Raw genomic sequence first — 22,178 nt, forward strand, 5'->3', positions numbered from 1 at the left:
CAAAAGAATGGAACTCTTTAGATCGACGTAAAGGTACGTGAATTAAATTAATGTTGAAAATACCCATTCAAATAGACATACCTATAATCGGTCTTCTCACAAAAACATATCTCTAGCTTCCGACATACCTATAATCGGTCTTCTCACCATCTCTAGCTTCCGAACCGTTGACCTACAAATTCATATGACCACTCTCTGGAAAGGGGAGACCCTCACGAACACGGTGGTATTCTGCAGGTTATCTAAAATAATAAATGTGTGCTACTTTGAACAACAAGTGGCATATCAAAATAGATTTGCAGTCCATCGTCAAATCCATTCAGCCCCCTTGTCCTGTGCCCAAGAGGTGATAGTTGGTGTTCCGACCAGTGGCCCAAGATCTGCCTGTCTGAGCTTGTCAAGGATCTGCAAAAGGCTCATCCAGGGAGATTTGAAACCCGGACCTCTCACACCCTAAGCGAGAATCATAACCCCTAGAAGACCAACGAGCCCTTAAATGCCAAAAGTATTTTTGCTTTCTGCAAGAAATGACAGTGAAAGAATATCGATTGACGTGTCCACGATGCTTGGAACGATTGAACATCATGTGAGTGTTTTTGTGCTTTACTTGTGAGCATAACAGTCTTCCAAACTCTTGCCATGCTTCAGTTTCAATCTTCTGTAGTTCATCTCATGTGTCTTTCACATTCTGTCTTCTTCAGTCGCGACAGCAAACTGATGACGAGTTTTACAAATGAATGAAGTGCAAAATGAGATCAATTCATTTTTTTAAAGAGAAATGAAAAATTTGACTTCAAAAAGAATGGAACTCATTTATTTTGAGTCAAATGACGTAAAGGTACGTGAATCAAAGTAAATTAATGTTGAAAATACCCATTCAAATAGATCAGTTTTCAACTAGAGAGATTGAGACTCAGCGTATCCGTCTCGATCCTCCACAACTGCTTATGTTACCCCTCCATATCTGCAGTGAAAGATGGTGGACCTAGATCGGTTTTTGTCAAACCATAAGACATACCTATAATCGGTCTTCTCACAAAAACATCTCTAGCTTGCGAACCGTTTGACCTACAAATTCATATGACCACTCTCTGGAAAGGGGAGACCCTCACGAACACGGTGGTATTCTCAATTTTTCTCTACATCCCCCACAAGTGTCAGGAGACTCGTCTGAAGTCAGAACCGTCTATGTGCCAACTTCTGTTTGTAGAATCCAAAATCTTTGGGCTACAAACTAATGTGACCCCACTTGTCGCAATGTTCTCTGTTTTGCCCTACGTTCCCCACAAGTGTCACGGGACTAATCTGAAGGTAACCTGTAGTGATTCAAATTATAGATTTTTAACCAGGGACCTCTCGCAACCTAAGCCATAATCATACACTCAAACCAACGATCTGTTTGGTGAAAGAATTATCACTTTCCACAAAAATGACGGTCAAGATATGAGTCGATGTCTCCATGTGGCTAATGAGCTGCACATAGCATTGGTGGTATAGTGGTGAGCATAGCTGCCTTCCAAGCAGTTGACCCGGGTTCGATTCCCGGCCAATGCAGATCATGAGGACTTCATTTGTTTAGGGGCTGGATGTCATTTCAAGTGTATTACATTTGAATCATTATCGTTGTTCGTGGAAGTCAGAAATGCTCCTACATTCTGCAGGTTATCTAAAATAATAAATGTTGTGCTACTTTGAACCAACAAGTGCATATCAAAATAGATTTGCAGTCCATCGTCAAATCCATTCAGCCCCCTTGTCCTGTGCCCAAGAGGTGATAGTTGGTGTTCCGACCAGTGGCCCAAGATCTGCCTGTCTGAGCTTGTTCAAGGATCTGCAAAAGGGCTCATCCGGATTTGAACCCGGGACCTCTCGCACCCTAAGCGAGAATCATACCCCTAGACCAACGAGCCTTATGCCAAAAGTTATTTTTTGCTTTCTGCAGCAATGACAGTGAAGATATCGATTGACGTGTCCACGATGCTTGGAACGATTGAACATCATGTGAGTGTTTTGTGCTTTACTTGTGAGCATAACAGTCTTCCAAACTCTTGACCATGCTTCAGTTCAAATCTTCTGTAGTTCATCTCATGTGTCTTTCACATTCTGTCTTCTTCAGTCGCGACAGCAAACTGATGACGAGTTTTTACAAATGAATGAAGTGCAAAATGAGATCAATTCATTTTTTTAAAGAGAAAATGAAAAAATTTGACTTCAAAAAGAATGGAACTCATTTATTTTGAGTCAAATGACGTAAAGGTACGTGAATCAAAGTAAATTAATGTTGAAAATACCCATTCAAATAGATCCGTTTTCAACTAGAGAGATTGAGACTCAGCGTATCCGTCTCGATCCTCCACAACTGCTTATGTTACCCCTCCATATCTGCAGTGAAAGATGGCGGACCTAGATCGGTTTTTGTCAAACCATAAGACATACCTATAATCGGTCTTCTCACAAAAACATCTCTAGCTTCCGAACCGTTTGACCTACAAATTCATATGACCACTCTCTGGAAAGGGGAGACCCTCACGAACACGGTGGTATTCTGCAGGTTATCTAAAATAATAAATGTTGTGCTACTTTGAACCAACAAGTGCATATCAAAATAGATTTGCAGTCCATCGTCAAATCCATTCAGCCCCCTTGTCCTGTGCCCAAGAGGTGATAGTTGGTGTTCCGACCAGTGGCCCAAGATCTGCCTGTCTGAGCTTGTTCAAGGATCTGCAAAAGGGCTCATCCGGGATTTGAACCCGGGACCTCTCGCACCCTAAGCGAGAATCATACCCCTAGACCAACGAGCCTTATGCAAAAGTTATTTTTTGCTTTCTGCAGCAATGACAGTGAAGATATCGATTGACGTGTCCACGATGCTTGGAACGATTGAACATCATGTGAGTGTTTTGTGCTTTACTTGTGAGCATAACAGTCTTCCAAACTCTTGACCATGCTTCAGTTCAAATCTTCTGTAGTTCATCTCATGTGTCTTTCACATTCTGTCTTCTTCAGTCGCGACAGCAAACTGATGACGAGTTTTTACAAATGAATGAAGTGCAAAATGAGATCAATTCATTTTTTTAAAGAGAAAATGAAAAAATTTGACTTCAAAAAGAATGGAACTCATTTATTTTGAGTCAAATGACGTAAAGGTACGTGAATCAAAGTAAATTAATGTTGAAAATACCCATTCAAATAGATCCGTTTTCAACTAGAGAGATTGAGACTCAGCGTATCCGTCTCGATCCTCCACAACTGCTTATGTTACCCCTCCATATCTGCAGTGAAAGATGGCGGACCTAGATCGGTTTTTGTCAAACCATAAGACATACCTATAATCGGTCTTCTCACAAAAACATCTCTAGCTTCCGAACCGTTTGACCTACAAATTCATATGACCACTCTCTGGAAAGGGGAGACCCTCACGAACACGGTGGTATTCTGCAGGTTATCTAAAATAATAAATGTTGTGCTACTTTGAACCAACAAGTGCATATCAAAATAGATTTGCAGTCCATCGTCAAATCCATTCAGCCCCCTTGTCCTGTGCCCAAGAGGTGATAGTTGGTGTTCCGACCAGTGGCCCAAGATCTGCCTGTCTGAGCTTGTTCAAGGATCTGCAAAAGGGCTCATCCGGGATTTGAACCCGGGACCTCTCACACCCTAAGCGAGAATCATACCCCTAGACCAACGAGCCTTATGCCAAAAGTTATTTTTTGCTTTCTGCAGCAATGACAGTGAAGATATCGATTGACGTGTCCACGATGCTTGGAACGATTGAACATCATGTGAGTGTTTTGTGCTTTACTTGTGAGCATAACAGTCTTCCAAACTCTTGACCATGCTTCAGTTCAAATCTTCTGTAGTTCATCTCATGTGTCTTTCACATTCTGTCTTCTTCAGTCGCGACAGCAAACTGATGACGAGTTTTTACAAATGAATGAAGTGCAAAATGAGATCAATTCATTTTTTAAAGAGAAAATGAAAAAATTTGACTTCAAAAAGAATGGAACTCATTTATTTTGAGTCAAATGACGTAAAGGTACGTGAATCAAAGTAAATTAATGTTGAAAATACCCATTCAAATAGATCAGTTTTCAACTAGAGAGATTGAGACTCAGCGTATCCGTCTCGATCCTCCACAACTGCTTATGTTACCCCTCCATATCTGCAGTGAAAGATGGTGGACCTAGATCGGTTTTTGTCAAACCATAAGACATACCTATAATCGGTCTTCTCACAAAAACATCTCTAGCTTGCGAACCGTTTGACCTACAAATTCATATGACCACTCTCTGGAAAGGGGAGACCCTCACGAACACGGTGGTATTCTCAATTTTTCTCTACATCCCCCACAAGTGTCAGGAGACTCGTCTGAAGTCAGAACCGTCTATGTGCCAACTTCTGTTTGTAGAATCCAAAATCTTTGGGCTACAAACTAATGTGACCCCACTTGTCGCAATGTTCTCTGTTTTGCCCTACGTTCCCCACAAGTGTCACGGGACTAATCTGAAGGTAACCTGTAGTGATTCAAATTATAGATTTTTAACCAGGGACCTCTCGCAACCTAAGCCATAATCATACACTCAAACCAACGATCTGTTTGGTGAAAGAATTATCACTTTCCACAAAAATGACGGTCAAGATATGAGTCGATGTCTCCATGTGGCTAATGAGCTGCACATAGCATTGGTGGTATAGTGGTGAGCATAGCTGCCTTCCAAACAGTTGACCCGGGTTCGATTCCCGGCCAATGCAGATCATGAGGACTTCATTTGTTTTAGGGGCTGGATGTCATTTCAAGTGTATTACATTTGAATCATTATCGTTGTTCGTGGAAGTCAGAAATGCTCCTACATTCTGCAGGTTATCTAAAATAATAAATGTTGTGCTACTTTGAACCAACAAGTGCATATCAAAATAGATTTGCAGTCCATCGTCAAATCCATTCAGCCCCCTTGTCCTGTGCCCAAGAGGTGATAGTTGGTGTTCCGACCAGTGGCCCAAGATCTGCCTGTCTGAGCTTGTTCAAGGATCTGCAAAAGGGCTCATCCGGGATTTGAACCCGGGACCTCTCACACCCTAAGCGAGAATCATACCCCTAGACCAACGAGCCTTATGCCAAAAGTTATTTTTTGCTTTCTGCAGCAATGACAGTGAAGATATCGATTGACGTGTCCACGATGCTTGGAACGATTGAACATCATGTGAGTGTTTTGTGCTTTACTTGTGAGCATAACAGTCTTCCAAACTCTTGACCATGCTTCAGTTCAAATCTTCTGTAGTTCATCTCATGTGTCTTTCACATTCTGTCTTCTTCAGTCGCGACAGCAAACTGATGACGAGTTTTTACAAATGAATGAAGTGCAAAATGAGATCAATTCATTTTTTTAAAGAGAAAATGAAAAAATTTGACTTCAAAAAGAATGGAACTCATTTATTTTGAGTCAAATGACGTAAAGGTACGTGAATCAAAGTAAATTAATGTTGAAAATACCCATTCAAATAGATCCGTTTTCAACTAGAGAGATTGAGACTCAGCGTATCCGTCTCGATCCTCCACAACTGCTTATGTTACCCCTCCATATCTGCAGTGAAAGATGGCGGACCTAGATCGGTTTTTGTCAAACCATAAGACATACCTATAATCGGTCTTCTCACAAAAACATCTCTAGCTTCCGAACCGTTTGACCTACAAATTCATATGACCACTCTCTGGAAAGGGGAGACCCTCACGAACACGGTGGTATTCTGCAGGTTATCTAAAATAATAAATGTTGTGCTACTTTGAACCAACAAGTGCATATCAAAATAGATTTGCAGTCCATCGTCAAATCCATTCAGCCCCCTTGTCCTGTGCCCAAGAGGTGATAGTTGGTGTTCCGACCAGTGGCCCAAGATCTGCCTGTCTGAGCTTGTTCAAGGATCTGCAAAAGGGCTCATCCGGGATTTGAACCCGGGACCTCTCGCACCCTAAGCGAGAATCATACCCCTAGACCAACGAGCCTTATGCCAAAAGTTATTTTTTGCTTTCTGCAGCAATGACAGTGAAGATATCGATTGACGTGTCCACGATGCTTGGAACGATTGAACATCATGTGAGTGTTTTGTGCTTTACTTGTGAGCATAACAGTCTTCCAAACTCTTGACCATGCTTCAGTTCAAATCTTCTGTAGTTCATCTCATGTGTCTTTCACATTCTGTCTTCTTCAGTCGCGACAGCAAACTGATGACGAGTTTTTACAAATGAATGAAGTGCAAAATGAGATCAATTCATTTTTTTAAAGAGAAAATGAAAAAATTTGACTTCAAAAAGAATGGAACTCATTTATTTTGAGTCAAATGACGTAAAGGTACGTGAATCAAAGTAAATTAATGTTGAAAATACCCATTCAAATAGATCCGTTTTCAACTAGAGAGATTGAGACTCAGCGTATCCGTCTCGATCCTCCACAACTGCTTATGTTACCCCTCCATATCTGCAGTGAAAGATGGCGGACCTAGATCGGTTTTTGTCAAACCATAAGACATACCTATAATCGGTCTTCTCACAAAAACATCTCTAGCTTCCGAACCGTTTGACCTACAAATTCATATGACCACTCTCTGGAAAGGGGAGACCCTCACGAACACGGTGGTATTCTGCAGGTTATCTAAAATAATAAATGTTGTGCTACTTTGAACCAACAAGTGCATATCAAAATAGATTTGCAGTCCATCGTCAAATCCATTCAGCCCCCTTGTCCTGTGCCCAAGAGGTGATAGTTGGTGTTCCGACCAGTGGCCCAAGATCTGCCTGTCTGAGCTTGTTCAAGGATCTGCAAAAGGGCTCATCCGGGATTTGAACCCGGGACCTCTCGCACCCTAAGCGAGAATCATACCCCTAGACCAACGAGCCTTATGCCAAAAGTTATTTTTTGCTTTCTGCAGCAATGACAGTGAAGATATCGATTGACGTGTCCACGATGCTTGGAACGATTGAACATCATGTGAGTGTTTTGTGCTTTACTTGTGAGCATAACAGTCTTCCAAACTCTTGACCATGCTTCAGTTCAAATCTTCTGTAGTTCATCTCATGTGTCTTTCACATTCTGTCTTCTTCAGTCGCGACAGCAAACTGATGACGAGTTTTTACAAATGAATGAAGTGCAAAATGAGATCAATTCATTTTTTTAAAGAGAAAATGAAAAAATTTGACTTCAAAAAGAATGGAACTCATTTATTTTGAGTCAAATGACGTAAAGGTACGTGAATCAAAGTAAATTAATGTTGAAAATACCCATTCAAATAGATCCGTTTTCAACTAGAGAGATTGAGACTCAGCGTATCCGTCTCGATCCTCCACAACTGCTTATGTTACCCCTCCATATCTGCAGTGAAAGATGGCGGACCTAGATCGGTTTTTGTCAAACCATAAGACATACCTATAATCGGTCTTCTCACAAAAACATCTCTAGCTTCCGAACCGTTTGACCTACAAATTCATATGACCACTCTCTGGAAAGGGGAGACCCTCACGAACACGGTGGTATTCTGCAGGTTATCTAAAATAATAAATGTTGTGCTACTTTGAACCAACAAGTGCATATCAAAATAGATTTGCAGTCCATCGTCAAATCCATTCAGCCCCCTTGTCCTGTGCCCAAGAGGTGATAGTTGGTGTTCCGACCAGTGGCCCAAGATCTGCCTGTCTGAGCTTGTTCAAGGATCTGCAAAAGGGCTCATCCGGGATTTGAACCCGGGACCTCTCGCACCCTAAGCGAGAATCATACCCCTAGACCAACGAGCCTTATGCCAAAAGTTATTTTTTGCTTTCTGCAGCAATGACAGTGAAGATATCGATTGACGTGTCCACGATGCTTGGAACGATTGAACATCATGTGAGTGTTTTGTGCTTTACTTGTGAGCATAACAGTCTTCCAAACTCTTGACCATGCTTCAGTTCAAATCTTCTGTAGTTCATCTCATGTGTCTTTCACATTCTGTCTTCTTCAGTCGCGACAGCAAACTGATGACGAGTTTTTACAAATGAATGAAGTGCAAAATGAGATCAATTCATTTTTTTAAAGAGAAAATGAAAAAATTTGACTTCAAAAAGAATGGAACTCATTTATTTTGAGTCAAATGACGTAAAGGTACGTGAATCAAAGTAAATTAATGTTGAAAATACCCATTCAAATAGATCCGTTTTCAACTAGAGAGATTGAGACTCAGCGTATCCGTCTCGATCCTCCACAACTGCTTATGTTACCCCTCCATATCTGCAGTGAAAGATGGCGGACCTAGATCGGTTTTTGTCAAACCATAAGACATACCTATAATCGGTCTTCTCACAAAAACATCTCTAGCTTCCGAACCGTTTGACCTACAAATTCATATGACCACTCTCTGGAAAGGGGAGACCCTCACGAACACGGTGGTATTCTGCAGGTTATCTAAAATAATAAATGTTGTGCTACTTTGAACCAACAAGTGCATATCAAAATAGATTTGCAGTCCATCGTCAAATCCATTCAGCCCCCTTGTCCTGTGCCCAAGAGGTGATAGTTGGTGTTCCGACCAGTGGCCCAAGATCTGCCTGTCTGAGCTTGTTCAAGGATCTGCAAAAGGGCTCATCCGGGATTTGAACCCGGGACCTCTCGCACCCTAAGCGAGAATCATACCCCTAGACCAACGAGCCTTATGCCAAAAGTTATTTTTTGCTTTCTGCAGCAATGACAGTGAAGATATCGATTGACGTGTCCACGATGCTTGGAACGATTGAACATCATGTGAGTGTTTTGTGCTTTACTTGTGAGCATAACAGTCTTCCAAACTCTTGACCATGCTTCAGTTCAAATCTTCTGTAGTTCATCTCATGTGTCTTTCACATTCTGTCTTCTTCAGTCGCGACAGCAAACTGATGACGAGTTTTTACAAATGAATGAAGTGCAAAATGAGATCAATTCATTTTTTTAAAGAGAAAATGAAAAAATTTGACTTCAAAAAGAATGGAACTCATTTATTTTGAGTCAAATGACGTAAAGGTACGTGAATCAAAGTAAATTAATGTTGAAAATACCCATTCAAATAGATCCGTTTTCAACTAGAGAGATTGAGACTCAGCGTATCCGTCTCGATCCTCCACAACTGCTTATGTTACCCCTCCATATCTGCAGTGAAAGATGGCGGACCTAGATCGGTTTTTGTCAAACCATAAGACATACCTATAATCGGTCTTCTCACAAAAACATCTCTAGCTTCCGAACCGTTTGACCTACAAATTCATATGACCACTCTCTGGAAAGGGGAGACCCTCACGAACACGGTGGTATTCTGCAGGTTATCTAAAATAATAAATGTTGTGCTACTTTGAACCAACAAGTGCATATCAAAATAGATTTGCAGTCCATCGTCAAATCCATTCAGCCCCCTTGTCCTGTGCCCAAGAGGTGATAGTTGGTGTTCCGACCAGTGGCCCAAGATCTGCCTGTCTGAGCTTGTTCAAGGATCTGCAAAAGGGCTCATCCGGGATTTGAACCCGGGACCTCTCGCACCCTAAGCGAGAATCATACCCCTAGACCAACGAGCCTTATGCCAAAAGTTATTTTTTGCTTTCTGCAGCAATGACAGTGAAGATATCGATTGACGTGTCCACGATGCTTGGAACGATTGAACATCATGTGAGTGTTTTGTGCTTTACTTGTGAGCATAACAGTCTTCCAAACTCTTGACCATGCTTCAGTTCAAATCTTCTGTAGTTCATCTCATGTGTCTTTCACATTCTGTCTTCTTCAGTCGCGACAGCAAACTGATGACGAGTTTTTACAAATGAATGAAGTGCAAAATGAGATCAATTCATTTTTTTAAAGAGAAAATGAAAAAATTTGACTTCAAAAAGAATGGAACTCATTTATTTTGAGTCAAATGACGTAAAGGTACGTGAATCAAAGTAAATTAATGTTGAAAATACCCATTCAAATAGATCCGTTTTCAACTAGAGAGATTGAGACTCAGCGTATCCGTCTCGATCCTCCACAACTGCTTATGTTACCCCTCCATATCTGCAGTGAAAGATGGTGGACCTAGATCGGTTTTTGTCAAACCATAAGACATACCTATAATCGGTCTTCTCACAAAAACATCTCTAGCTTGCGAACCGTTTGACCTACAAATTCATATGACCACTCTCTGGAAAGGGGAGACCCTCACGAACACGGTGGTATTCTCAATTTTTCTCTACATCCCCCACAAGTGTCAGGAGACTCGTCTGAAGTCAGAACCGTCTATGTGCCAACTTCTGTTTGTAGAATCCAAAATCTTTGGGCTACAAACTAATGTGACCCCACTTGTCGCAATGTTCTCTGTTTTGCCCTACGTTCCCCACAAGTGTCACGGGACTAATCTGAAGGTAACCTGTAGTGATTCAAATTATAGATTTTTTAACCAGGGACCTCTCGCAACCTAAGCCATAATCATACACTCAAACCAACGATCTGTTTGGTGAAAGAATTATCACTTTCCACAAAAATGACGGTCAAGATATGAGTCGATGTCTCCATGTGGCTAATGAGCTGCACATAGCATTGGTGGTATAGTGGTGAGCATAGCTGCCTTCCAAGCAGTTGACCCGGGTTCGATTCCTGTCCAATGCAGATCATGAGGACTTCATTTGTTTTAGGGGCTGGATGTCATTTCAAGTGTATTACATTTGAATCATTATCGTTGTTCGTGGAAGTCAGAAATGCTCCTACATTCTGCAGGTTATCTAAAATAATAAATGTTGTGCTACTTTGAACCAACAAGTGCATATCAAAATAGATTTGCAGTCCATCGTCAAATCCATTCAGCCCCCTTGTCCTGTGCCCAAGAGGTGATAGTTGGTGTTCCGACCAGTGGCCCAAGATCTGCCTGTCTGAGCTTGTTCAAGGATCTGCAAAAGGGCTCATCCGGGATTTGAACCCGGGACCTCTCGCACCCTAAGCGAGAATCATACCCCTAGACCAACGAGCCTTATGCCAAAAGTTATTTTTTGCTTTCTGCAGCAATGACAGTGAAGATATCGATTGACGTGTCCACGATGCTTGGAACGATTGAACATCATGTGAGTGTTTTGTGCTTTACTTGTGAGCATAACAGTCTTCCAAACTCTTGACCATGCTTCAGTTCAAATCTTCTGTAGTTCATCTCATGTGTCTTTCACATTCTGTCTTCTTCAGTCGCGACAGCAAACTGATGACGAGTTTTTACAAATGAATGAAGTGCAAAATGAGATCAATTCATTTTTTTAAAGAGAAAATGAAAAAATTTGACTTCAAAAAGAATGGAACTCATTTATTTTGAGTCAAATGACGTAAAGGTACGTGAATCAAAGTAAATTAATGTTGAAAATACCCATTCAAATAGATCCGTTTTCAACTAGAGAGATTGAGACTCAGCGTATCCGTCTCGATCCTCCACAACTGCTTATGTTACCCCTCCATATCTGCAGTGAAAGATGGCGGACCTAGATCGGTTTTTGTCAAACCATAAGACATACCTATAATCGGTCTTCTCACAAAAACATCTCTAGCTTCCGAACCGTTTGACCTACAAATTCATATGACCACTCTCTGGAAAGGGGAGACCCTCACGAACACGGTGGTATTCTCAATTTTTCTCTACATCCCCCACAAGTGTCAGGAGACTCGTCTGAAGTCAGAACCGTCTATGTGCCAACTTCTGTTTGTAGAATCCAAAATCTTTGGGCTACAAACTAATGTGACCCCACTTGTCGCAATGTTCTCTGTTTTGCCCTACGTTCCCCACAAGTGTCACGGGACTAATCTGAAGGTAACCTGTAGTGATTCAAATTATAGATTTTTTAACCAGGGACCTCTCGCAACCTAAGCCATAATCATACACTCAAACCAACGATCTGTTTGGTGAAAGAATTATCACTTTCCACAAAAATGACGGTCAAGATATGAGTCGATGTCTCCATGTGGCTAATGAGCTGCACATAGCATTGGTGGTATAGTGGTGAGCATAGCTGCCTTCCAAGCAGTTGACCCGGGTTCGATTCCCGGCCAATGCAGATCATGAGGACTTCATTTGTTTTAGGGGCTGGATGTCATTTCAAGTGTATTACATTTGAATCATTATCGTTGTTCGTGGAAGTCAGAAATGCTCCTACATTCTGCAGGTTATCTAAAATAATAAATGTTGTGCTACTTTGAACCAACAAGTGCATATCAAAATAGATTTGCAGTCCATCGTCAAATCCATTCAGCCCCCTTGTCCTGTGCCCAAGAGGTGATAGTTGGTGTTCCGACCAGTGGCCCAAGATCTGCCTGTCTGAGCTTGTTCAAGGATCTGCAAAAGGGCTCATCCGGGATTTGAACCCGGGACCTCTCGCACCCTAAGCGAGAATCATACCCCTAGACCAACGAGCCTTATGCCAAAAGTTATTTTTTGCTTTCTGCAGCAATGACAGTGAAGATATCGATTGACGTGTCCACGATGCTTGGAACGATTGAACATCATGTGAGTGTTTTGTGCTTTACTTGTGAGCATAACAGTCTTCCAAACTCTTGACCATGCTTCAGTTCAAATCTTCTGTAGTTCATCTCATGTGTCTTTCACATTCTGTCTTCTTCAGTCGCGACAGCAAACTGATGACGAGTTTTTACAAATGAATGAAGTGCAAAATGAGATCAATTCATTTTTTTAAAGAGAAAATGAAAAAATTTGACTTCAAAAAGAATGGAACTCATTTATTTTGAGTCAAATGACGTAAAGGTACGTGAATCAAAGTAAATTAATGTTGAAAATACCCATTCAAATAGATCCGTTTTCAACTAGAGAGATTGAGACTCAGCGTATCCGTCTCGATCCTCCACAACTGCTTATGTTACCCCTCCATATCTGCAGTGAAAGATGGCGGACCTAGATCGGTTTTTGTCAAACCATAAGACATACCTATAATCGGTCTTCTCACAAAAACATCTCTAGCTTCCGAACCGTTTGACCTACAAATTCATATGACCACTCTCTGGAAAGGGGAGACCCTCACGAACACGGTGGTATTCTGCAGGTTATCTAAAATAATAAATGTTGTGCTACTTTGAACCAACAAGTGCATATCAAAATAGATTTGCAGTCCATCGTCAAATCCATTCAGCCCCCTTGTCCTGTGCCCAAGAGGTGATAGTTGGTGTTCCGACCAGTGGCCCAAGATCTGCCTGTCTGAGCTTGTTCAAGGATCTGCAAAAGGGCTCATCCGGGATTTGAACCCGGGACCTCTCGCACCCTAAGCGAGAATCATACCCCTAGACCAACGAGCCTTATGCCAAAAGTTATTTTTTGCTTTCTGCAGCAATGACAGTGAAGATATCGATTGACGTGTCCACGATGCTTGGAACGATTGAACATCATGTGAGTGTTTTGTGCTTTACTTGTGAGCATAACAGTCTTCCAAACTCTTGACCATGCTTCAGTTCAAATCTTCTGTAGTTCATCTCATGTGTCTTTCACATTCTGTCTTCTTCAGTCGCGACAGCAAACTGATGACGAGTTTTTACAAATGAATGAAGTGCAAAATGAGATCAATTCATTTTTTTAAAGAGAAAATGAAAAAATTTGACTTCAAAAAGAATGGAACTCATTTATTTTGAGTCAAATGACGTAAAGGTACGTGAATCAAAGTAAATTAATGTTGAAAATACCCATTCAAATAGATCCGTTTTCAACTAGAGAGATTGAGACTCAGCGTATCCGTCTCGATCCTCCACAACTGCTTATGTTACCCCTCCATATCTGCAGTGAAAGATGGCGGACCTAGATCGGTTTTTGTCAAACCATAAGACATACCTATAATCGGTCTTCTCACAAAAACATCTCTAGCTTCCGAACCGTTTGACCTACAAATTCATATGACCACTCTCTGGAAAGGGGAGACCCTCACGAACACGGTGGTATTCTGCAGGTTATCTAAAATAATAAATGTTGTGCTACTTTGAACCAACAAGTGCATATCAAAATAGATTTGCAGTCCATCGTCAAATCCATTCAGCCCCCTTGTCCTGTGCCCAAGAGGTGATAGTTGGTGTTCCGACCAGTGGCCCAAGATCTGCCTGTCTGAGCTTGTTCAAGGATCTGCAAAAGGGCTCATCCGGGATTTGAACCCGGGACCTCTCACACCCTAAGCGAGAATCATACCCCTAGACCAACGAGCCTTATGCCAAAAGTTATTTTTTGCTTTCTGCAGCAATGACAGTGAAGATATCGATTGACGTGTCCACGATGCTTGGAACGATTGAACATCATGTGAGTGTTTTGTGCTTTACTTGTGAGCATAACAGTCTTCCAAACTCTTGACCATGCTTCAGTTCAAATCTTCTGTAGTTCATCTCATGTGTCTTTCACATTCTGTCTTCTTCAGTCGCGACAGCAAACTGATGACGAGTTTTTACAAATGAATGAAGTGCAAAATGAGATCAATTCATTTTTTTAAAGAGAAAATGAAAAAATTTGACTTCAAAAAGAATGGAACTCATTTATTTTGAGTCAAATGACGTAAAGGTACGTGAATCAAAGTAAATTAATGTTGAAAATACCCATTCAAATAGATCAGTTTTCAACTAGAGAGATTGAGACTCAGCGTATCCGTCTCGATCCTCCACAACTGCTTATGTTACCCCTCCATATCTGCAGTGAAAGATGGTGGACCTAGATCGGTTTTTGTCAAACCATAAGACATACCTATAATCGGTCTTCTCACAAAAACATCTCTAGCTTGCGAACCGTTTGACCTACAAATTCATATGACCACTCTCTGGAAAGGGGAGACCCTCACGAACACGGTGGTATTCTCAATTTTTCTCTACATCCCCCACAAGTGTCAGGAGACTCGTCTGAAGTCAGAACCGTCTATGTGCCAACTTCTGTTTGTAGAATCCAAAATCTTTGGGCTACAAACTAATGTGACCCCACTTGTCGCAATGTTCTCTGTTTTGCCCTACGTTCCCCACAAGTGTCACGGGACTAATCTGAAGGTAACCTGTAGTGATTCAAATTATAGATTTTTTAACCAGGGACCTCTCGCAACCTAAGCCATAATCATACACTCAAACCAACGATCTGTTTGGTGAAAGAATTATCACTTTCCACAAAAATGACGGTCAAGATATGAGTCGATGTCTCCATGTGGCTAATGAGCTGCACATAGCATTGGTGGTATAGTGGTGAGCATAGCTGCCTTCCAAAGCAGTTGACCCGGGTTCGATTCCCGGCCAATGCAGATCATGAGGACTTCATTTGTTTTAGGGGCTGGATGTCATTTCAAGTGTATTACATTTGAATCATTATCGTTGTTCGTGGAAGTCAGAAATGCTCCTACATTCTGCAGGTTATCTAAAATAATAAATGTTGTGCTACTTTGAACCAACAAGTGCATATCAAAATAGATTTGCAGTCCATCGTCAAATCCATTCAGCCCCCTTGTCCTGTGCCCAAGAGGTGATAGTTGGTGTTCCGACCAGTGGCCCAAGATCTGCCTGTCTGAGCTTGTTCAAGGATCTGCAAAAGGGCTCATCCGGGATTTGAACCCGGGACCTCTCGCACCCTAAGCGAGAATCATACCCCTAGACCAACGAGCCTTATGCCAAAAGTTATTTTTTGCTTTCTGCAGCAATGACAGTGAAGATATCGATTGACGTGTCCACGATGCTTGGAACGATTGAACATCATGTGAGTGTTTTGTGCTTTACTTGTGAGCATAACAGTCTTCCAAACTCTTGACCATGCTTCAGTTCAAATCTTCTGTAGTTCATCTCATGTGTCTTTCACATTCTGTCTTCTTCAGTCGCGACAGCAAACTGATGACGAGTTTTTACAAATGAATGAAGTGCAAAATGAGATCAATTCATTTTTTTAAAGAGAAAATGAAAAAATTTGACTTCAAAAAGAATGGAACTCATTTATTTTGAGTCAAATGACGTAAAGGTACGTGAATCAAAGTAAATTAATGTTGAAAATACCCATTCAAATAGATCCGTTTTCAACTAGAGAGATTGAGACTCAGCGTATCCGTCTCGATCCTCCACAACTGCTTATGTTACCCCTCCATATCTGCAGTGAAAGATGGCGGACCTAGATCGGTTTTTGTCAAACCATAAGACATACCTATAATCGGTCTTCTCACAAAAACATCTCTAGCTTCCGAACCGTTTGACCTACAAATTCATATGACCACTCTCTGGAAAGGGGAGACCCTCACGAACACGGTGGTATTCTGCAGGTTATCTAAAATAATAAATGTTGTGCTACTTTGAACCAACAAGTGCATATCAAAATAGATTTGCAGTCCATCGTCAAATCCATTCAGCCCCCTTGTCCTGTGCCCAAGAGGTGATAGTTGGTGTTCCGACCAGTGGCCCAAGATCTGCCTGTCTGAGCTTGTTCAAGGATCTGCAAAAGGGCTCATCCGGGATTTGAACCCGGGACCTCTCGCACCCTAAGCGAGAATCATACCCCTAGACCAACGAGCCTTATGCCAAAAGTTATTTTTTGCTTTCTGCAGCAATGACAGTGAAGATATCGATTGACGTGTCCACGATGCTTGGAACGATTGAACATCATGTGAGTGTTTTGTGCTTTACTTGTGAGCATAACAGTCTTCCAAACTCTTGACCATGCTTCAGTTCAAATCTTCTGTAGTTCATCTCATGTGTCTTTCACATTCTGTCTTCTTCAGTCGCGACAGCAAACTGATGACGAGTTTTTACAAATGAATGAAGTGCAAAATGAGATCAATTCATTTTTTTAAAGAGAAAATGAAAAAATTTGACTTCAAAAAGAATGGAACTCATTTATTTTGAGTCAAATGACGTAAAGGTACGTGAATCAAAGTAAATTAATGTTGAAAATACCCATTCAAATAGATCCGTTTTCAACTAGAGAGATTGAGACTCAGCGTATCCGTCTCGATCCTCCACAACTGCTTATGTTACCCCTCCATATCTGCAGTGAAAGATGGCGGACCTAGATCGGTTTTTGTCAAACCATAAGACATACCTATAATCGGTCTTCTCACAAAAACATCTCTAGCTTCCGAACCGTTTGACCTACAAATTCATATGACCACTCTCTGGAAAGGGGAGACCCTCACGAACACGGTGGTATTCTGCAGGTTATCTAAAATAATAAATGTTGTGCTACTTTGAACCAACAAGTGCATATCAAAATAGATTTGCAGTCCATCGTCAAATCCATTCAGCCCCCTTGTCCTGTGCCCAAGAGGTGATAGTTGGTGTTCCGACCAGTGGCCCAAGATCTGCCTGTCTGAGCTTGTTCAAGGATCTGCAAAAGGGCTCATCCGGGATTTGAACCCGGGACCTCTCGCACCCTAAGCGAGAATCATACCCCTAGACCAACGAGCCTTATGCCAAAAGTTATTTTTTGCTTTCTGCAGCAATGACAGTGAAGATATCGATTGACGTGTCCACGATGCTTGGAACGATTGAACATCATGTGAGTGTTTTGTGCTTTACTTGTGAGCATAACAGTCTTCCAAACTCTTGACCATGCTTCAGTTCAAATCTTCTGTAGTTCATCTCATGTGTCTTTCACATTCTGTCTTCTTCAGTCGCGACAGCAAACTGATGACGAGTTTTTACAAATGAATGAAGTGCAAAATGAGATCAATTCATTTTTTTAAAGAGAAAATGAAAAAATTTGACTTCAAAAAGAATGGAACTCATTTATTTTGAGTCAAATGACGTAAAGGTACGTGAATCAAAGTAAATTAATGTTGAAAATACCCATTCAAATAGATCCGTTTTCAACTAGAGAGATTGAGACTCAGCGTATCCGTCTCGATCCTCCACAACTGCTTATGTTACCCCTCCATATCTGCAGTGAAAGATGGTGGACCTAGATCGGTTTTTGTCAAACCATAAGACATACCTATAATCGGTCTTCTCACAAAAACATCTCTAGCTTGCGAACCGTTTGACCTACAAATTCATATGACCACTCTCTGGAAAGGGGAGACCCTCACGAACACGGTGGTATTCTGCAGGTTATCTAAAATAATAAATGTTGTGCTACTTTGAACCAACAAGTGCATATCAAAATAGATTTGCAGTCCATCGTCAAATCCATTCAGCCCCCTTGTCCTGTGCCCAAGAGGTGATAGTTGGTGTTCCGACCAGTGGCCCAAGATCTGCCTGTCTGAGCTTGTTCAAGGATCTGCAAAAGGGCTCATCCGGGATTTGAACCCGGGACCTCTCGCACCCTAAGCGAGAATCATACCCCTAGACCAACGAGCCTTATGCCAAAAGTTATTTTTTGCTTTCTGCAGCAATGACAGTGAAGATATCGATTGACGTGTCCACGATGCTTGGAACGATTGAACATCATGTGAGTGTTTTGTGCTTTACTTGTGAGCATAACAGTCTTCCAAACTCTTGACCATGCTTCAGTTCAAATCTTCTGTAGTTCATCTCATGTGTCTTTCACATTCTGTCTTCTTCAGTCGCGACAGCAAACTGATGACGAGTTTTTACAAATGAATGAAGTGCAAAATGAGATCAATTCATTTTTTTAAAGAGAAAATGAAAAAATTTGACTTCAAAAAGAATGGAACTCATTTATTTTGAGTCAAATGACGTAAAGGTACGTGAATCAAAGTAAATTAATGTTGAAAATACCCATTCAAATAGATCCGTTTTCAACTAGAGAGATTGAGACTCAGCGTATCCGTCTCGATCCTCCACAACTGCTTATGTTACCCCTCCATATCTGCAGTGAAAGATGGCGGACCTAGATCGGTTTTTGTCAAACCATAAGACATACCTATAATCGGTCTTCTCACAAAAACATCTCTAGCTTCCGAACCGTTTGACCTACAAATTCATATGACCACTCTCTGGAAAGGGGAGACCCTCACGAACACGGTGGTATTCTGCAGGTTATCTAAAATAATAAATGTTGTGCTACTTTGAACCAACAAGTGCATATCAAAATAGATTTGCAGTCCATCGTCAAATCCATTCAGCCCCCTTGTCCTGTGCCCAAGAGGTGATAGTTGGTGTTCCGACCAGTGGCCCAAGATCTGCCTGTCTGAGCTTGTTCAAGGATCTGCAAAAGGGCTCATCCGGGATTTGAACCCGGGACCTCTCGCACCCTAAGCGAGAATCATACCCCTAGACCAACGAGCCTTATGCCAAAAGTTATTTTTTGCTTTCTGCAGCAATGACAGTGAAGATATCGATTGACGTGTCCACGATGCTTGGAACGATTGAACATCATGTGAGTGTTTTGTGCTTTACTTGTGAGCATAACAGTCTTCCAAACTCTTGACCATGCTTCAGTTCAAATCTTCTGTAGTTCATCTCATGTGTCTTTCACATTCTGTCTTCTTCAGTCGCGACAGCAAACTGATGACGAGTTTTTACAAATGAATGAAGTGCAAAATGAGATCAATTCATTTTTTTAAAGAGAAAATGAAAAAATTTGACTTCAAAAAGAATGGAACTCATTTATTTTGAGTCAAATGACGTAAAGGTACGTGAATCAAAGTAAATTAATGTTGAAAATACCCATTCAAATAGATCCGTTTTCAACTAGAGAGATTGAGACTCAGCGTATCCGTCTCGATCCTCCACAACTGCTTATGTTACCCCTCCATATCTGCAGTGAAAGATGGTGGACCTAGATCGGTTTTTGTCAAACCATAAGACATACCTATAATCGGTCTTCTCACAAAAACATCTCTAGCTTGCGAACCGTTTGACCTACAAATTCATATGACCACTCTCTGGAAAGGGGAGACCCTCACGAACACGGTGGTATTCTCAATTTTTCTCTACATCCCCCACAAGTGTCAGGAGACTCGTCTGAAGTCAGAACCGTCTATGTGCCAACTTCTGTTTGTAGAATCCAAAATCTTTGGGCTACAAACTAATGTGACCCCACTTGTCGCAATGTTCTCTGTTTTGCCCTACGTTCCCCACAAGTGTCACGGGACTAATCTGAAGGTAACCTGTAGTGATTCAAATTATAGATTTTTTAACCAGGGACCTCTCGCAACCTAAGCCATAATCATACACTCAAACCAACGATCTGTTTGGTGAAAGAATTATCACTTTCCACAAAAATGACGGTCAAGATATGAGTCGATGTCTCCATGTGGCTAATGAGCTGCACATAGCATTGGTGGTATAGTGGTGAGCATAGCTGCCTTCCAAGCAGTTGACCCGGGTTCGATTCCTGTCCAATGCAGATCATGAGGACTTCATTTGTTTTAGGGGCTGGATGTCATTTCAAGTGTATTACATTTGAATCATTATCGTTGTTCGTGGAAGTCAGAAATGCTCCTACATTCTGCAGGTTATCTAAAATAATAAATGTTGTGCTACTTTGAACCAACAAGTGCATATCAAAATAGATTTGCAGTCCATCGTCAAATCCATTCAGCCCCCTTGTCCTGTGCCCAAGAGGTGATAGTTGGTGTTCCGACCAGTGGCCCAAGATCTGCCTGTCTGAGCTTGTTCAAGGATCTGCAAAAGGGCTCATCCGGGATTTGAACCCGGGACCTCTCGCACCCTAAGCGAGAATCATACCCCTAGACCAACGAGCCTTATGCCAAAAGTTATTTTTTGCTTTCTGCAGCAATGACAGTGAAGATATCGATTGACGTGTCCACGATGCTTGGAACGATTGAACATCATGTGAGTGTTTTGTGCTTTACTTGTGAGCATAACAGTCTTCCAAACTCTTGACCATGCTTCAGTTCAAATCTTCTGTAGTTCATCTCATGTGTCTTTCACATTCTGTCTTCTTCAGTCGCGACAGCAAACTGATGACGAGTTTTTACAAATGAATGAAGTGCAAAATGAGATCAATTCATTTTTTTAAAGAGAAAATGAAAAAATTTGACTTCAAAAAGAATGGAACTCATTTATTTTGAGTCAAATGACGTAAAGGTACGTGAATCAAAGTAAATTAATGTTGAAAATACCCATTCAAATAGATCCGTTTTCAACTAGAGAGATTGAGACTCAGCGTATCCGTCTCGATCCTCCACAACTGCTTATGTTACCCCTCCATATCTGCAGTGAAAGATGGCGGACCTAGATCGGTTTTTGTCAAACCATAAGACATACCTATAATCGGTCTTCTCACAAAAACATCTCTAGCTTCCGAACCGTTTGACCTACAAATTCATATGACCACTCTCTGGAAAGGGGAGACCCTCACGAACACGGTGGTATTCTGCAGGTTATCTAAAATAATAAATGTTGTGCTACTTTGAACCAACAAGTGCATATCAAAATAGATTTGCAGTCCATCGTCAAATCCATTCAGCCCCCTTGTCCTGTGCCCAAGAGGTGATAGTTGGTGTTCCGACCAGTGGCCCAAGATCTGCCTGTCTGAGCTTGTTCAAGGATCTGCAAAAGGGCTCATCCGGGATTTGAACCCGGGACCTCTCGCACCCTAAGCGAGAATCATACCCCTAGACCAACGAGCCTTATGCCAAAAGTTATTTTTTGCTTTCTGCAGCAATGACAGTGAAGATATCGATTGACGTGTCCACGATGCTTGGAACGATTGAACATCATGTGAGTGTTTTGTGCTTTACTTGTGAGCATAACAGTCTTCCAAACTCTTGACCATGCTTCAGTTCAAATCTTCTGTAGTTCATCTCATGTGTCTTTCACATTCTGTCTTCTTCAGTCGCGACAGCAAACTGATGACGAGTTTTTACAAATGAATGAAGTGCAAAATGAGATCAATTCATTTTTTTAAAGAGAAAATGAAAAAATTTGACTTCAAAAAGAATGGAACTCATTTATTTTGAGTCAAATGACGTAAAGGTACGTGAATCAAAGTAAATTAATGTTGAAAATACCCATTCAAATAGATCCGTTTTCAACTAGAGAGATTGAGACTCAGCGTATCCGTCTCGATCCTCCACAACTGCTTATGTTACCCCTCCATATCTGCAGTGAAAGATGGCGGACCTAGATCGGTTTTTGTCAAACCATAAGACATACCTATAATCGGTCTTCTCACAAAAACATCTCTAGCTTCCGAACCGTTTGACCTACAAATTCATATGACCACTCTCTGGAAAGGGGAGACCCTCACGAACACGGTGGTATTCTGCAGGTTATCTAAAATAATAAATGTTGTGCTACTTTGAACCAACAAGTGCATAT

The 22,178-nt window shown here is 41.4% G+C and overlaps 26 non-coding genes across 26 annotated transcripts; 6 read left to right on the forward strand and 20 right to left on the reverse strand.

Annotated features, from left to right (window-relative positions):
• Positions 1-1,482: 1,482 nt before the first annotated feature.
• Positions 1,483-1,554, forward strand: trnag-ucc (transfer RNA glycine (anticodon UCC)). The gene has a single exon. It is a non-coding gene; the product is annotated as a tRNA-Gly (tRNA).
• A 285-nt stretch (positions 1,555-1,839) lies between these two features.
• trnap-agg (transfer RNA proline (anticodon AGG)) lies at positions 1,840-1,910 on the reverse strand. The gene has a single exon. It is a non-coding gene; the product is annotated as a tRNA-Pro (tRNA).
• An 819-nt stretch (positions 1,911-2,729) lies between these two features.
• Positions 2,730-2,801, reverse strand: trnap-agg (transfer RNA proline (anticodon AGG)). Its single transcript has one exon. It is a non-coding gene; the product is annotated as a tRNA-Pro (tRNA).
• An 818-nt stretch (positions 2,802-3,619) lies between these two features.
• trnap-agg (transfer RNA proline (anticodon AGG)) lies at positions 3,620-3,691 on the reverse strand. Its single transcript has one exon. It is a non-coding gene; the product is annotated as a tRNA-Pro (tRNA).
• Positions 3,692-4,680: 989 nt separating this feature from the next.
• Positions 4,681-4,752, forward strand: trnag-ucc (transfer RNA glycine (anticodon UCC)). The gene has a single exon. It is a non-coding gene; the product is annotated as a tRNA-Gly (tRNA).
• A 286-nt stretch (positions 4,753-5,038) lies between these two features.
• trnap-agg (transfer RNA proline (anticodon AGG)) lies at positions 5,039-5,110 on the reverse strand. The gene has a single exon. It is a non-coding gene; the product is annotated as a tRNA-Pro (tRNA).
• Positions 5,111-5,929: 819 nt separating this feature from the next.
• Positions 5,930-6,001, reverse strand: trnap-agg (transfer RNA proline (anticodon AGG)). The gene has a single exon. It is a non-coding gene; the product is annotated as a tRNA-Pro (tRNA).
• Positions 6,002-6,820: 819 nt separating this feature from the next.
• trnap-agg (transfer RNA proline (anticodon AGG)) lies at positions 6,821-6,892 on the reverse strand. Its single transcript has one exon. It is a non-coding gene; the product is annotated as a tRNA-Pro (tRNA).
• Positions 6,893-7,711: 819 nt separating this feature from the next.
• On the reverse strand, positions 7,712-7,783 carry trnap-agg (transfer RNA proline (anticodon AGG)). The gene has a single exon. It is a non-coding gene; the product is annotated as a tRNA-Pro (tRNA).
• Positions 7,784-8,602: 819 nt separating this feature from the next.
• Positions 8,603-8,674, reverse strand: trnap-agg (transfer RNA proline (anticodon AGG)). The gene has a single exon. It is a non-coding gene; the product is annotated as a tRNA-Pro (tRNA).
• Positions 8,675-9,493: 819 nt separating this feature from the next.
• On the reverse strand, positions 9,494-9,565 carry trnap-agg (transfer RNA proline (anticodon AGG)). The gene has a single exon. It is a non-coding gene; the product is annotated as a tRNA-Pro (tRNA).
• A 991-nt stretch (positions 9,566-10,556) lies between these two features.
• Positions 10,557-10,628, forward strand: trnag-ucc (transfer RNA glycine (anticodon UCC)). Its single transcript has one exon. It is a non-coding gene; the product is annotated as a tRNA-Gly (tRNA).
• A 286-nt stretch (positions 10,629-10,914) lies between these two features.
• On the reverse strand, positions 10,915-10,986 carry trnap-agg (transfer RNA proline (anticodon AGG)). Its single transcript has one exon. It is a non-coding gene; the product is annotated as a tRNA-Pro (tRNA).
• Positions 10,987-11,977: 991 nt separating this feature from the next.
• trnag-ucc (transfer RNA glycine (anticodon UCC)) lies at positions 11,978-12,049 on the forward strand. Its single transcript has one exon. It is a non-coding gene; the product is annotated as a tRNA-Gly (tRNA).
• A 286-nt stretch (positions 12,050-12,335) lies between these two features.
• trnap-agg (transfer RNA proline (anticodon AGG)) lies at positions 12,336-12,407 on the reverse strand. The gene has a single exon. It is a non-coding gene; the product is annotated as a tRNA-Pro (tRNA).
• An 819-nt stretch (positions 12,408-13,226) lies between these two features.
• trnap-agg (transfer RNA proline (anticodon AGG)) lies at positions 13,227-13,298 on the reverse strand. The gene has a single exon. It is a non-coding gene; the product is annotated as a tRNA-Pro (tRNA).
• An 819-nt stretch (positions 13,299-14,117) lies between these two features.
• Positions 14,118-14,189, reverse strand: trnap-agg (transfer RNA proline (anticodon AGG)). The gene has a single exon. It is a non-coding gene; the product is annotated as a tRNA-Pro (tRNA).
• A 991-nt stretch (positions 14,190-15,180) lies between these two features.
• trnag-ucc (transfer RNA glycine (anticodon UCC)) lies at positions 15,181-15,253 on the forward strand. Its single transcript has one exon. It is a non-coding gene; the product is annotated as a tRNA-Gly (tRNA).
• A 286-nt stretch (positions 15,254-15,539) lies between these two features.
• On the reverse strand, positions 15,540-15,611 carry trnap-agg (transfer RNA proline (anticodon AGG)). Its single transcript has one exon. It is a non-coding gene; the product is annotated as a tRNA-Pro (tRNA).
• Positions 15,612-16,430: 819 nt separating this feature from the next.
• On the reverse strand, positions 16,431-16,502 carry trnap-agg (transfer RNA proline (anticodon AGG)). The gene has a single exon. It is a non-coding gene; the product is annotated as a tRNA-Pro (tRNA).
• An 819-nt stretch (positions 16,503-17,321) lies between these two features.
• trnap-agg (transfer RNA proline (anticodon AGG)) lies at positions 17,322-17,393 on the reverse strand. The gene has a single exon. It is a non-coding gene; the product is annotated as a tRNA-Pro (tRNA).
• An 819-nt stretch (positions 17,394-18,212) lies between these two features.
• trnap-agg (transfer RNA proline (anticodon AGG)) lies at positions 18,213-18,284 on the reverse strand. The gene has a single exon. It is a non-coding gene; the product is annotated as a tRNA-Pro (tRNA).
• An 819-nt stretch (positions 18,285-19,103) lies between these two features.
• Positions 19,104-19,175, reverse strand: trnap-agg (transfer RNA proline (anticodon AGG)). The gene has a single exon. It is a non-coding gene; the product is annotated as a tRNA-Pro (tRNA).
• A 991-nt stretch (positions 19,176-20,166) lies between these two features.
• On the forward strand, positions 20,167-20,238 carry trnag-ucc (transfer RNA glycine (anticodon UCC)). The gene has a single exon. It is a non-coding gene; the product is annotated as a tRNA-Gly (tRNA).
• Positions 20,239-20,524: 286 nt separating this feature from the next.
• trnap-agg (transfer RNA proline (anticodon AGG)) lies at positions 20,525-20,596 on the reverse strand. The gene has a single exon. It is a non-coding gene; the product is annotated as a tRNA-Pro (tRNA).
• An 819-nt stretch (positions 20,597-21,415) lies between these two features.
• On the reverse strand, positions 21,416-21,487 carry trnap-agg (transfer RNA proline (anticodon AGG)). The gene has a single exon. It is a non-coding gene; the product is annotated as a tRNA-Pro (tRNA).
• Positions 21,488-22,178: the final 691 nt, after the last annotated feature.

This window comes from Oncorhynchus kisutch, unplaced genomic scaffold (genome assembly GCF_002021735.2).
Source record: "Oncorhynchus kisutch isolate 150728-3 unplaced genomic scaffold, Okis_V2 scaffold2191, whole genome shotgun sequence".
In the NCBI taxonomy this organism is placed as follows: Eukaryota; Metazoa; Chordata; class Actinopteri; order Salmoniformes; family Salmonidae; genus Oncorhynchus; species Oncorhynchus kisutch.